At 34.8% G+C, this 12,287-nt stretch overlaps 1 pseudogene; it reads left to right on the top strand.

The window, feature by feature from the left end:
* Positions 1-1,284: 1,284 nt before the first annotated feature.
* Positions 1,285-2,204, top strand: LOC101446299 (olfactory receptor 4P4-like; annotated as a pseudogene).
* Positions 2,205-12,287: the final 10,083 nt, after the last annotated feature.

Genomic DNA, 12,287 nt, shown 5'->3' with positions numbered 1-12,287 from the left:
TTCTGTGGACTATATTTAGGTTAGTATCAGAAGACTTGTCAAAATATTTTATTTACATAGACTTCCTATCTTTGCTCTTGGCAGAAAGTAAATAAATCCAGTGTCATTAGTTCTCCTTCCCCATTGAATAAGAAATATCAAAATGAATGTATAGCAATATTATGGTAGAAATTATTAGGACACCAAGAATGGATGTTTGTCCTCATTATCCTTAGACTAAGGACATGTACCCTACATCATATTATTACCTCTCTGTAAAAATTTTAAAAAAAGAAAATAACAATTAACTGGAGGTAACATTTTTTAAGGAGATATACTCAGAGAAATGTAAGTGTATACATGTAAACAGGTCATTCTTTCCATCTCATTAGTTCCTCCAACATGGCAACAGAAAACAATTAACTTTTGAAAGTACTTCTAATAGCAAACTCTAAAATGTGCCTTTGGAATAATCAGGAAAAATGAGAAGTTTTCTCATAAATAATATCCTGTGTTCATATATTCAGAAAGCCAATTACTGCTCTGAATTTCCTATTACAATCTATCCATAACTTGAACCTGAACAAAACATGTCAAGGAGAAATTTCACTGAAATATTACCTACTAATTTATGTTACTTCTCCTGCATAATTTAGATACTTGGTGTTTTTTTTAAATTTAAAGGATAAATAATGTGTTTAACTGCATGCATTGAGTTTTAACACAAGATTGGAAGTGTGCAGATAAATTATATGTACCAAAGTGAAGGGGAGGGGATTGCTTAAATTTCCACTGGGAGTTAGTGGCTAAGATGGATATAAACCTCTTTTCTTTACAAAGATGAGGAACATCTGGAATCCCTTTGGCCTGGGGATAATGTAAAATAGTCGTGAAGAGCATGAAACCTGGCAATAGATAAAGGTACATTACTGAGGTCGGTTACTTAATATCTTAATGATTTTGTGTAATTAATTGAACACTTCTTACCATTTCCTTAAACATAAAATGAGTATAAGAACAGTAACTGCTTATTCATTTGGTTGTTATGGGAATTTTATACAATATAAATTATTTGTAAAAGTGCCAGGATTAAAATATGCTCTCATTAAATACCATTTGATATCATGATAATACCTGAATCTACAAATAATTTGAAAGATTGTGTAATAAAACCATTATGACCCATTTCTTCTCTCAATTTAGCAATCTACAAAGTTGAAAATGCTTTTAACCTTTAATATTAATTTTCTGTATTATTTCAGATATATAAGTTCCTACTCAATACTCTGAACTCACTTCTTCCTAATGAAAAATCAGATTAAAGTCACCGAATTTGTCTTTTGGGGGCTATGGGACTATAATCAGCTAGAGCTGCTTTTCTGTTTCTTGTTCCTGCTCTGTTACTTGGCTGTCTTAATCAGGAACTTCATTCATCTTACTGACTATCACCTGCAGCCATCTAATCAAACAAAGAATGTATCACTTTCTCTGCCACCTCTCCCCCATGGACCTCTTCTTCACATCTGCTGTGGTTCCCTGGATAATCAGAGTCTTAGCTGCAGAGTGAAAAACATTTCCTATAGAGACTGTATGGCCCAGCTCTTCACTGCCCACTTGCTGGCAGGTATGGAAATATTAATCATGCTGTCCATGGCTATTGACTGCTATGTTGCCATTGTCAAGCCCCTGCACTACATGGTCATCATGAATCGACAGAAGTGTAACATGCTGATCTTCCTGGCCTGGGGCTTGGGTTTTTGGCATGTTATTGCTCTACTGCTCATGGTCCTCAATTTACCTTTCTGTGGGTCAAATAAGTTCAATCACTACATGTGTGATGTGAAACCTCTTTTGAAACTGGTCTGCAAAGACATTCAAATCATTAATATCCTAGCTATTGTCAATTCAGGGATGGTTTTGGTTGTACTTTTTCTTGTTTTGATTGCCTCTTAATAAATATACTGTAAAATCTTAGGACATGATCTTTTCCAGGGAGACACAAAGCTCTCTCAACCTGCAGTTCACACAAAATTGTGTTTTTTTTGTGCCCTGAATCTATACTTATTCTCTACCATCTGGTAGTGATAACAAAGACAAGGAAATCTCAGTGTTTTACACTGATTGCTCCCATGTTAAATCCTTCCATTTATTCCCTGAGAAATGTGGAAATGAAAATTGCCATGAGAAAGCAATGGTCTCATATGGCACATTCAGAATTAAAGTAAATAAACTGATATTCATTGTACCTCCAAACTGTATCCTCAGTATAATTATCATAAGAGATATTGTAGAGATATTTAATCTTTGATATAAGAGATATTTAATTTTTCTTTGCTAATTGTACTAAATGACCTCTGAATTTATATGAGCCAAAGAATCAAATTACTTTTATTCACCTACAAATCCCACTTGAAAGAATCCAACTAGTTATTGCTGTCACGATTTGAACTTGAAAAAAAAGCCAGAAACAATTTCTAAAGCACAAAATATTATTTCTCTCTCTTATCCAAGAATTTGTATAGAAACTATTTTCCTTAGACTAAAATCTAGCCTTCTCATATATTAATCAGAAATCTTTCCAAATTGTTCCATATCTATTTTGCTAATCTTAGAACCCACTTCATTGGAAGAAAGTACAGCGTACACAATGGTAATAGGCTTTCCATTCTAGGAAATGTGGTTCAAATACTGATCTTTTCTCTTGGCAACTTGCTTAATTTTGGTGAGCTTCAGATTTTAAACTATACAGGAAAATGGATGTTACAGTTTGAGATTATTTTTGTGAATGTCAAAACAGAAAGATTGTGTCTGTAAAGGAATCTATTCTTCTGGGTGTGATACTCTTTGATTATACTGGATTCAGTTGCAGGGCCCTTGATTACATTACCTGTTAAGATTAGGCTTAGACTTGACCACATCAGTAAGGCCTGATTCAGGTTGAGTCCCTGCCCCATTGGTGGGCCTGTATAAAATGGCACTCACTCAAGAAGATGCAGAGGAAAAAAGAAAGTTCTGTCATTTTTTATCCTGGGGCCCCAGGGAGAGATGAGTCATTCACCTGATTGCTTGCAACCATCCTTGGGAAGTGAACAGAATAACAGAATGAAATAGAAAGCCCAGAAAGAAATGAGCCCCATGCCAGGAGACAGAGAAAGCCCGAGAGACAAGCCCTATGCCAGCATGAAACAGAGAGAAGTAGCCCAGAGGGGAAGCCTGAACCTCTGCAGAAATCAACAGCCATTTTGCTTCAGCATGTGGCAGCTGATGTTGGTAAAAAAGCAACCTTCAGTTGGACTCTTTAGGGTCTTGTAACTTTCAGCTTTTCCTCTAAAAAATACCTTTTATAAAAGCCAACAGATTTCTTGTACTTTGCATCAGCATCCCTTTGGCAGACTAATACAATGGGGTAATATTCTGTTTTGTAAAGATGTTTTAAGACTGTGTGGGCTAAGGCATTTGATATTTTAGCATGGTATGTGGCATAATAGAAATTGATATTAAAGTCTTTTTCTGTTACTCCTTTTTATTTATGTGTTTTCCTTTGCTAGGGTAATTTACGACCTACACTGGACATCTCTATATTCTCCAATCCTACTTCATAATCTCTAACAACTCTGAGTTCATTTATTCTCTCTCCTCTTTTAGAGATGCCCCGTCCTCTAAACAGATTGACCTTGCCTTACCTATGATTCATACTCCCACCCCCTCATATATTTTATTATTCAGGATTACTTTGTAGAACCATCAACAAACAAAAATTATTTTTTCCTCTGTTCTTATATTGCTAAATATGTAATTTTATCTTCTTTCAAAAATATTTTAGCATTTTTGTATGATTGTGTTCATATAATTTGAGTCACATGTTATGTAATACATCTCTTTTATGTTTTTTCTTTCTCTGTTTCTCTTAGAAATATGTCTGGCAGAAAATATGATATAAATAAATGCTTACTGAGTTGAATTCATAGACACAGGCTCTTTTTTATATGAGTACGTACACAATTCTCACATATACAGAGTGTATTTATTCCTGGACCTATTTGGATTTTTATCTTTAAAGAAAACTGTCCTTTAGGATGTTAGATTGTGGGTCTATTGTATGGTATGAGAGAACTTGAGTTTCTTGAGCAGGGTTCAGGAGAAAGACCATCCCATCATAGAAAATGCTATGCTGCAAAACCCTGAAGCCTTTTATTATCATTTTAAAGAGCACAAATAATTTTAATGGTAGACTATATAATGAAAATATGTATTATTTCCATATACAAAATATTTTTTTATACTCAACAGCAATATTATAATGCTCTTGCATCAATACAAAAGAAGATACTATATCAATGCTAAGGGTCAATAATAGGGTGTATGGGAGATTTACTGAGTTTACTAGGTTTACTGGGGTGATGGCCGCACAACTCTGTGATGAAAGTGAGAGCCACTGAGGGTACACTTTAGATAGGATGCACAAGGCATGGGCTTGTATAATAATGAACCATATGGTGGAAGATGAATTGTGGTTAACAGTACAAATATGAGAGTGTTCTTTCATGAACTATAACAAATGTGCAATACTAATACATAGTGTTAATAATTAGATTTGGTATGGAGAAAAACATACCAAATGTATGCTACAGACAATAGTTAATGGTAATAGTCTGATCATGTTCTTTCATAATCTGTAACAAATATTCCACAACAATTTTAGGCAATGTCATAGGGTTGATGTATGGGAATTCTGTACATTATCTATGATTGTTTTGAAAGCGCACATCTTCTCTAACAAAAAATATATATAAAATTTAAAAAATCAATTGTTGTAATATTAATGATTACTTTGCTAGTTGTTCCTTTTAACATTCATTTTCTGGTCATTAGCATAATTATTGAAGACTGCAGAAATAGCTGCCAATGATTGTACAGAATGATTTGATCAACTGTTTGACTAAACTTGTAAGTGAAACGGACTAATTCAGAAATATTTTGGATCATAAATTTGTAACTTAAAATATTTTAGCCAGTAAAATATGATTTTTAAAATTTGAAATATTTAAGTCCACCATACTAAATTTTATTAAAGGAATAACTTAACTCAGCCAATAAATACTCATTTTGCACAGACCCCTTATGTAAGACACCAGGTTCAGAAAACACCAGGTTTGAAGGTGATTAAAGGTCTTGGGTGGTGCTAAAGGAAGGATTGGAGGCCAATTTAAATTGTGAATGACACAGTGCAACAGGACTTTCTGCATGAGTCACTCTCTTCCTTTGAATTGCTAAATTGCCTCTTGGGACTGGAGTCATTGCCATGGTCACCAAGAGCTGGACTGCAGCCTCTTACCATTCCACAGTTCCACACCCACAAGTCAGGACAGATAGTTTAGGTTAAGGTTATCTCTGAAGAGACAAAGAGCCTCCCAACCATAGCCCATATCACAAGGATGATTTTGAGAAGGAAAAATGATTTATTGATGGCTGGCAGAACTCAGGTGTTTTCCCGTTTCAAACCTGAGCCCCGAACATGATTTTCAAGTTTCTTTTATACAGGGTGGGGAGTCAAATGGTGTTTTATTCGAGAAAACTACTTTTTTTGTTAGTCAAGTGTTTGCCTGAGTACCAGGTAGGTTTTGCATTAACATATCATTTATATTTCAGGTAAGTTTGAATTAGCATCTTGCCCACATTCTGTCTGGATGCAACTTTGAAATACACATTCAGTCTTACATCCTTTCTGAACATTCAAAGCCTATATCACTTAACTGGATTTCTAGAGACTAGGCACACTTGGATACAGAATTAGATGATTTTGAATTTATGCACAGGCTATATTATATTTCCCATTAGATGCAAAGTCCAATTTCCCTTAAGCTTCGGCATCACCATCATCAGTTTTCCTGGACTGACTGGTATGTATATAGAGTTTGCAATGCTAAATTGCCTCCCAGGGCTGGAGTCATTGCCATGGTCACCAAGGGCAGGACTGCAGCCTCTTACCATCCCACATCCACAAGTCAGGACACAGACCGCTTAGGTTATCTACGAAGGGGGAAGCCTCCCACCCATAGCCCATAGCAGTAAGCAGCAGAATCTAATTGAATAGCATATGTTCTCACATACAGGAAATGTGATATACAGAGTTCATTATGTGGACCCAGAGTTTAAGATCTGTAGTCAGAAATAACTCTTTATGGTAGACTAGCTGCTTGATCATGGACATAAACCATTGTAATTATTGGCATAACTAATTGTAGGTGCTCTACATTTGGTTGTAGTAGTAGATTCATTACTAGGTCTCAGAGAATTTAGGTATCTTCCCCAGAAGAGTTTAGCAATGTGGCTAATTTGAGATTGTATCCAAGTTTTCCTTTGAAGTTTAATATTTATCCTCTATGCTGCATTGTCTCTGGTAGTGTTGTAGAATTTGAGAGAGGTTCAAATATTTGCGTATATAGAGGCCAGGACTCAGGAATGATTTTGAGAAGGAAAAATGGTTTATTGATGGCTGGCCAGACTCAGGAGCTTTTTGTTTCAATTCCCAGCCCCGAACAAGATTTTCAAATTTCTTTTATACAGAGAGGAAAGGCCAAATGGTCCCTTTGTTTCAGTTCTCAATAGGCTTGAATTAGCATATATATATCTTCCACATCTTAGGTAAGCTTTTAGCATGGACTCCAGATATTCTAGATAAGCTTTTACCATATTTTGTTTGCATTCCCCCTAAATACTTAAAGTTTATAGACCTTGCTTTGTTAAACTTTTTCCTGGGACTGGAGTTGTTGCCATTGTCACTAAGGGCAGGAATGCAGCCTCTTACCATTCCACACCCACAAGTCAAACAGCTTAGGTTATCTCTGAAGAGACAAAGAGCCCACCCATAGCCCACATCATTTCCCCCCTTTGCCAAAGTTTAACTTGCTAAGCTTTGGCATAATTATTGTTGGAGCTATGAGGTGGATAGCTGTTTGTTGTTTTGATTGTTTATTTATCAGTCTTTAGTGCAACATCCAGGACTGTTTTTAGAAGTTTAGAACTTTTCATTCTGAACAGCAGAAACTTGGGGCAAGGACCTCCTGCAGTTATCCTGCTGCCACCGGCACACATGTGGATTTCCAGTCAGGTTCCAGATCCATCTATTATTTTATTTTACCCTTAAAGAGTTTACATCTTTAATTTAAAAGGGGTGATGAAGGGAGATGATCTCTTTTCTGTAACTGCTTCCTGCTGGCCATGGGCTGTAGTCATTGCCTAACAAGGCGTAAACTTCTTATTTTAACTGGATGAAGATGGATCCAGCGTTCTGTACGAAGTTGGATGAGTTTTCATATGATTAATAAGATGTTCACTCTGAAAGAAACAAACTTAATTAAAAATTTGGAATACCCGTTTTTAAAAGAAGACATTGGATTACAGAGGTAGACAAGGTTAGGTGCCTATAGAGATGGCACTCCTTCTTAAAAGCTGGTGGGAACAGCACATATATTCTTTTTTAAGTTATTTATCTTTAGAGAGAACTTGCAACGGACACTTAGCTTTGTCTGAAGTCACATTCCAAGCTGTTCAATTATTGGCACTCATTCACTCCATCAGATGCTCCTGGTGAACTGGTACTCCTTGGGCAACTGGCTTCATTCAAGATTAGAACACTAAGTTGGAAATTGTCTTATTTTTTCACTGTGGGAGTGACCAGAACTACAGAATAAAGGTTTTTTACACCTTGGTTTTAATTGTACATTTCTAGCAATTTTGACTTGTTCAATAGGTGACTCACCATCAGCAAGCAAAAGCCTCACTTTTGCTACACAGTAGAGTACAACAGAATATAGTAAGTTGACTGAGCCTGTCTGAGACTGAAACCTTATTCTATAGACATGTTTATTAACTGTTTAGAAAATGAATTTACTAGGAATTTAACATGTCCAATATACTCTCGCACTTGATCCAAAATAGAAAAGATAGCGTTATAATTATTAGGCATATATTTAGTACAGGATAAAAGTACAGCACTTTATATTAACTAATGTATTACTTAATGCATAAGGATTCAGAGTTGCAATTATTAGTTTTAAGTTTCAGGTTTGTAATACTTTACATGTTATCTCTCCATGAGAGCAGGCCATAATGCTAATTGTGTTTAAGTTTCACTTACAGTATCCTGGTATCATGGCTCCACTTAGCATGTTTTTCATGCAGTGAGCAAGTTGCAGCATCATTGATCCGAGAGAGATTTTCCAGTATTCTACTAGCCTGGTGCATAGTGCTCTCTGGCACTATGGAACAGTGCCAGTCTGGAAGCAATGTCCATTGTACACTTGGCTGTAGTGAGTCATCATTGGCTGCTGCAGGAGCTTGAAACTGCAATGTAGTTCCCATCGACTTTAGGAGCAGAACCAGAGGCTAATATAGCAAATATTTTAATTGAGGGGTCAGTGACTAGCCTAGCCAATAACTCACATGGAGAGGCAAAATGCAATGTATTCAAGGCCTGGTTTGAATGCACAAGAGTTTGATAATGTTAAAGTTTATTCCTTGTTTTTATATATATATTTTAAACAATTTAATGCAATACATCATTTATCAAATGACTGTTTACTTACACAATTTTACCATGAAGATAACAGTAGGTACTTTACTTTACTAATAGAGGGGAAAAAATTATTTTTCATTGTTAAAATGAAAACAGAATATTTCCAATAGAATCAAGATAACTTTTTATTACCACTTACTTAAATATGTACCTTGCGGTTGCCTTCAGACAGGTTTTATTCTCACAAAGTTATTTTTTTGCAACCAATACCAATCTAAGTTTTAGTTAACAATGACTTTTAGAGCTAGAATTATTTAAACGTTTTTAGTTTGGAAGATGTTTTACAAACTCTTTATAATTGACTATAACCACATTGACTAGCCACCTCATGTTTAAATAAACTTATTAAATTACAATTACCAACCAAAGATATTTACTCTATTTATTTAAGAGAGCACATTTACAATTTTTTTCTTTTAGCCTAATCTCACCAATGTGAACTTATAATTTTATTACTCTAAAGATTTCGTACATATAATGTTAATTTAGTTTATAAATTAACTATGGGAGATTACACTCAAGTTAAATAAAATTGAAACCATTATAGTTTATGCAAGGAATATTCTCTTTTTTCCCTTACCGGGAGCTAAAAACTTCTTTTCTTTGTTTAAGTTATGAAAATGAATAATTTAAAAGCATACTGACTACCAGGTTTTAAAACACATTACACAATTACTTAATTTGTTTAATCATAATCCAGGAAAGATCTCTCTATAGTTTTTATGGACTTTACTTACTGAAATTTGTTAATAGAGCCACTAATTACCTTTATTTTGTTGGAAAGAAATCTTCTGGAAGAAAATAAGGCTCACTAGATTGTGGAGAAGAAGAAAATAATTTATTCTCAATCTTGCAAGAAGGGGCACAGAGCCAGATATGGCTGGTGCCCCGAACAAAGAGAAATGACACAATTTATACCCCTAAACCTAGCACACAAGCTCTTCCTGTTTCTCCATAGATTGGATACTTCAGAAGTTACAGCTTATCTGAGAAGATCTAACTTTCCCATGCAAAAGTTTGTGATTTAACTGCTTCCTCTATCACATTCTAACCATTTTAGTTTTTACCTGTTCCCCTTTGTTAAATAAGGAATAGAATTTAGTGCTGAAATGGCACCGGCCTAGCTCCTCCTTGGGAAACCTTTCACTGCCCATGGGACTGGCTAAAGCTGGTTTCCTCCACTGCTGTCCAACCTGGGAGTGGGAGATTGAGGCAGCAGGCCACCAGGTTAGGCCAATCAACATTTTTTTTTTTTATGTGAAAACTAACCTAATCTTTGTTTGTTTGTTTTTTTACATTTTATGGCTGACAAAAGGTTTAAACTGGGAAATTACAGGGCAAACTGATTCTTAATTCCCTAGTTTAGTAGATAGGTTTAATCTGCCACACCTAGTCTCGCCTTAAAGCTCTTGCAAAGAGGAGGCCCTTTCCCAATTGTTTCTATAATCAGATTTCTATATGACCTTTTCATCCTGCTTAGTTTAATTTGGGCTTTAAGAATATTTACATATATAACTGCATATTTAACTTTTAACAATTTGAATAGAGCTCTTTTAAGAATTTTCATTTTTTAATTTTATATTATTATCTTGATGTATGAAGACATACACTGAGCAAATGGGCAGACAAAGAGTTAGACACAGAAACACAACTCATTGATATTACTTATAATTTGCATTATTTTATATACTGTTTAGCTTAATTTGGGGTCCAGAAATATATATTACTTATATAACTGCATATTTAACCTCAACAATTTGAGCAAATAGGTAGAAATGAATAGTTTGACACAAAAACATAACTTTAGTTACTTTAAACTTCTCATTTTTACAAAGCAAGTTTGACTGCAAAACATTTTAAAGACTCCTGAAACTTTTCTTAATTTGCACTATGACTGTGCAGTTTTACACTATGACCATGCAGTTTTACACAAGAATTTTCTTTCTTAATTAATGGATTGTAACTAAAATGTTCTCAATGCTTTAGCACCATTTTGTTTTAGAACTTTATATTTTACTTTGAAATTAGCAGAATTTTGGGTAAACAACAAGATTAATTTTATATATATTTACTTAGGCTATTTGAAGCCTCAGGGAGACAGACTGGTTTCTCTCATGAATTACTACCCTTAGGAACACTGACTGTCAGGGCAGGAGACTTCCCCCCCCCCCCCATTCACCTCCCTTTTTGATTTTGGAGATAATAAAACTCCAGTGGTCATTTAACCTTATTCCATCAGGCAGCAATTTATTTAGTTTACACTTGAATTCATGAGAGAAAGGGTTACTAATACCAGGACAGGAGACAGTGATATCCCAGCTCTTCCCTGGCCTGTAGGGGTAGAAGCTATTATGAAATAACCATAGGCAAAGGCATAGGGTGAGGTTAGGCTTGAAGTAACCATAAACAAAGGAAAGGTTAATTTAGAATTTACACTTAAATAATAGTTACAGGCTAAATTCACTCAGCTATAATTTCAGTTATTATCTTTTCACTGTTTTATAATATAAATGCATTTATAAATGATTTTAACTCTTACAGTTTTTATTAATTTTTTTAAAACCTGTTAATTTTATAACACCTTTAAACACCTTTCATTTGACTTATAACATATTAAATGAACTTAACCATTACTTTAATTTTTCTTTTAAGGTAAAAGAATAAATCTCTTGCAGTTAGTTTGAAATAAAAAGCTACTTCTCAGAGTTTGATTTCTAGAACATAATGTTTTCTTTTTTAAAAAAAAAGATAAGACCCTTTCTTCTTCAAACACTGAGGAAATGATGAGGTTAAAGCACAAGAAGCTATTTTGATAAAAGATTTTCTTTGTATATTGATCTTACTCAATTTTAATCATAAAAATTTTTCTTCCACAAACCTTCTACACTTTCAGTATTCATTCAGGTTTTGTCCCACATTCTACTTTTTCCAATAATCAGTCATTTTATCTTAGGACAAAACCATCTTCTGTTTCCTTAACAATAAAAACACATTCCATATATCCCACATACTAAGTTACCAGGCAAACTTCTTACAACATATATTTGCCATTAATACTAAACAAGCTTGTTAAAATAATGAACTTTTCTTCATTTTAAATACTTAATAGCATGTAATAGCAGGAAGTTTTTCTGGAAGCAAGTTGGCAGGGGAGGCTGGCTGCCGAGGAAACAGTTTCTTGTTATAAAATTACCTTTTATGATTATTATTATCAATTCAGTTTTTGTTTAATAATGACTTTCTTCAATTAGCCATTTAAATATCTTAATTTAAACAATGATTTGTTAAACTTTTGTAATTATTTATACCTTTAAGACAAATTTTACCTTCACAGAACACATTCTCTTACTTAAAGTTACTACAATACCTTGTAAGAACCTGGGCAGAATGCAAACATATTTTGGCTTTGACACCCTAAGGAGGGAAATTTACTGCATTTATTCTGATTCTGCTTTTCACCCCCTTCACTTCCCCCCTTCCAGGCAGTCCAGTGCACAACAATCAAACAGGAATGCGGCTTATGAATAGAAGATGTGGACTCACTGGAAAGGGGCAAGCCGCTCCCCCCTTTCCAGCTTTCAGCCAAAATGAGCAGACAGAACCTACTCAAATTTGGCAACTCTCCCAGGGACCCAGCCACTTTGACTGGGGCAGCCCCAACAAACTGGGGTGCGTAGCGCTGACACAGATGACCTCCAAGCCCCGGCAAAGGGGCAGACTAGAGACAAGA

This window comes from Dasypus novemcinctus, chromosome 10 (genome assembly GCF_030445035.2).
Source record: "Dasypus novemcinctus isolate mDasNov1 chromosome 10, mDasNov1.1.hap2, whole genome shotgun sequence".
Taxonomy (NCBI): domain Eukaryota; kingdom Metazoa; phylum Chordata; class Mammalia; order Cingulata; family Dasypodidae; genus Dasypus; species Dasypus novemcinctus.
The sequence above is the reverse complement of the archived record's forward strand: the minus strand, read 5'-3'. Positions and strand labels throughout refer to the sequence as shown.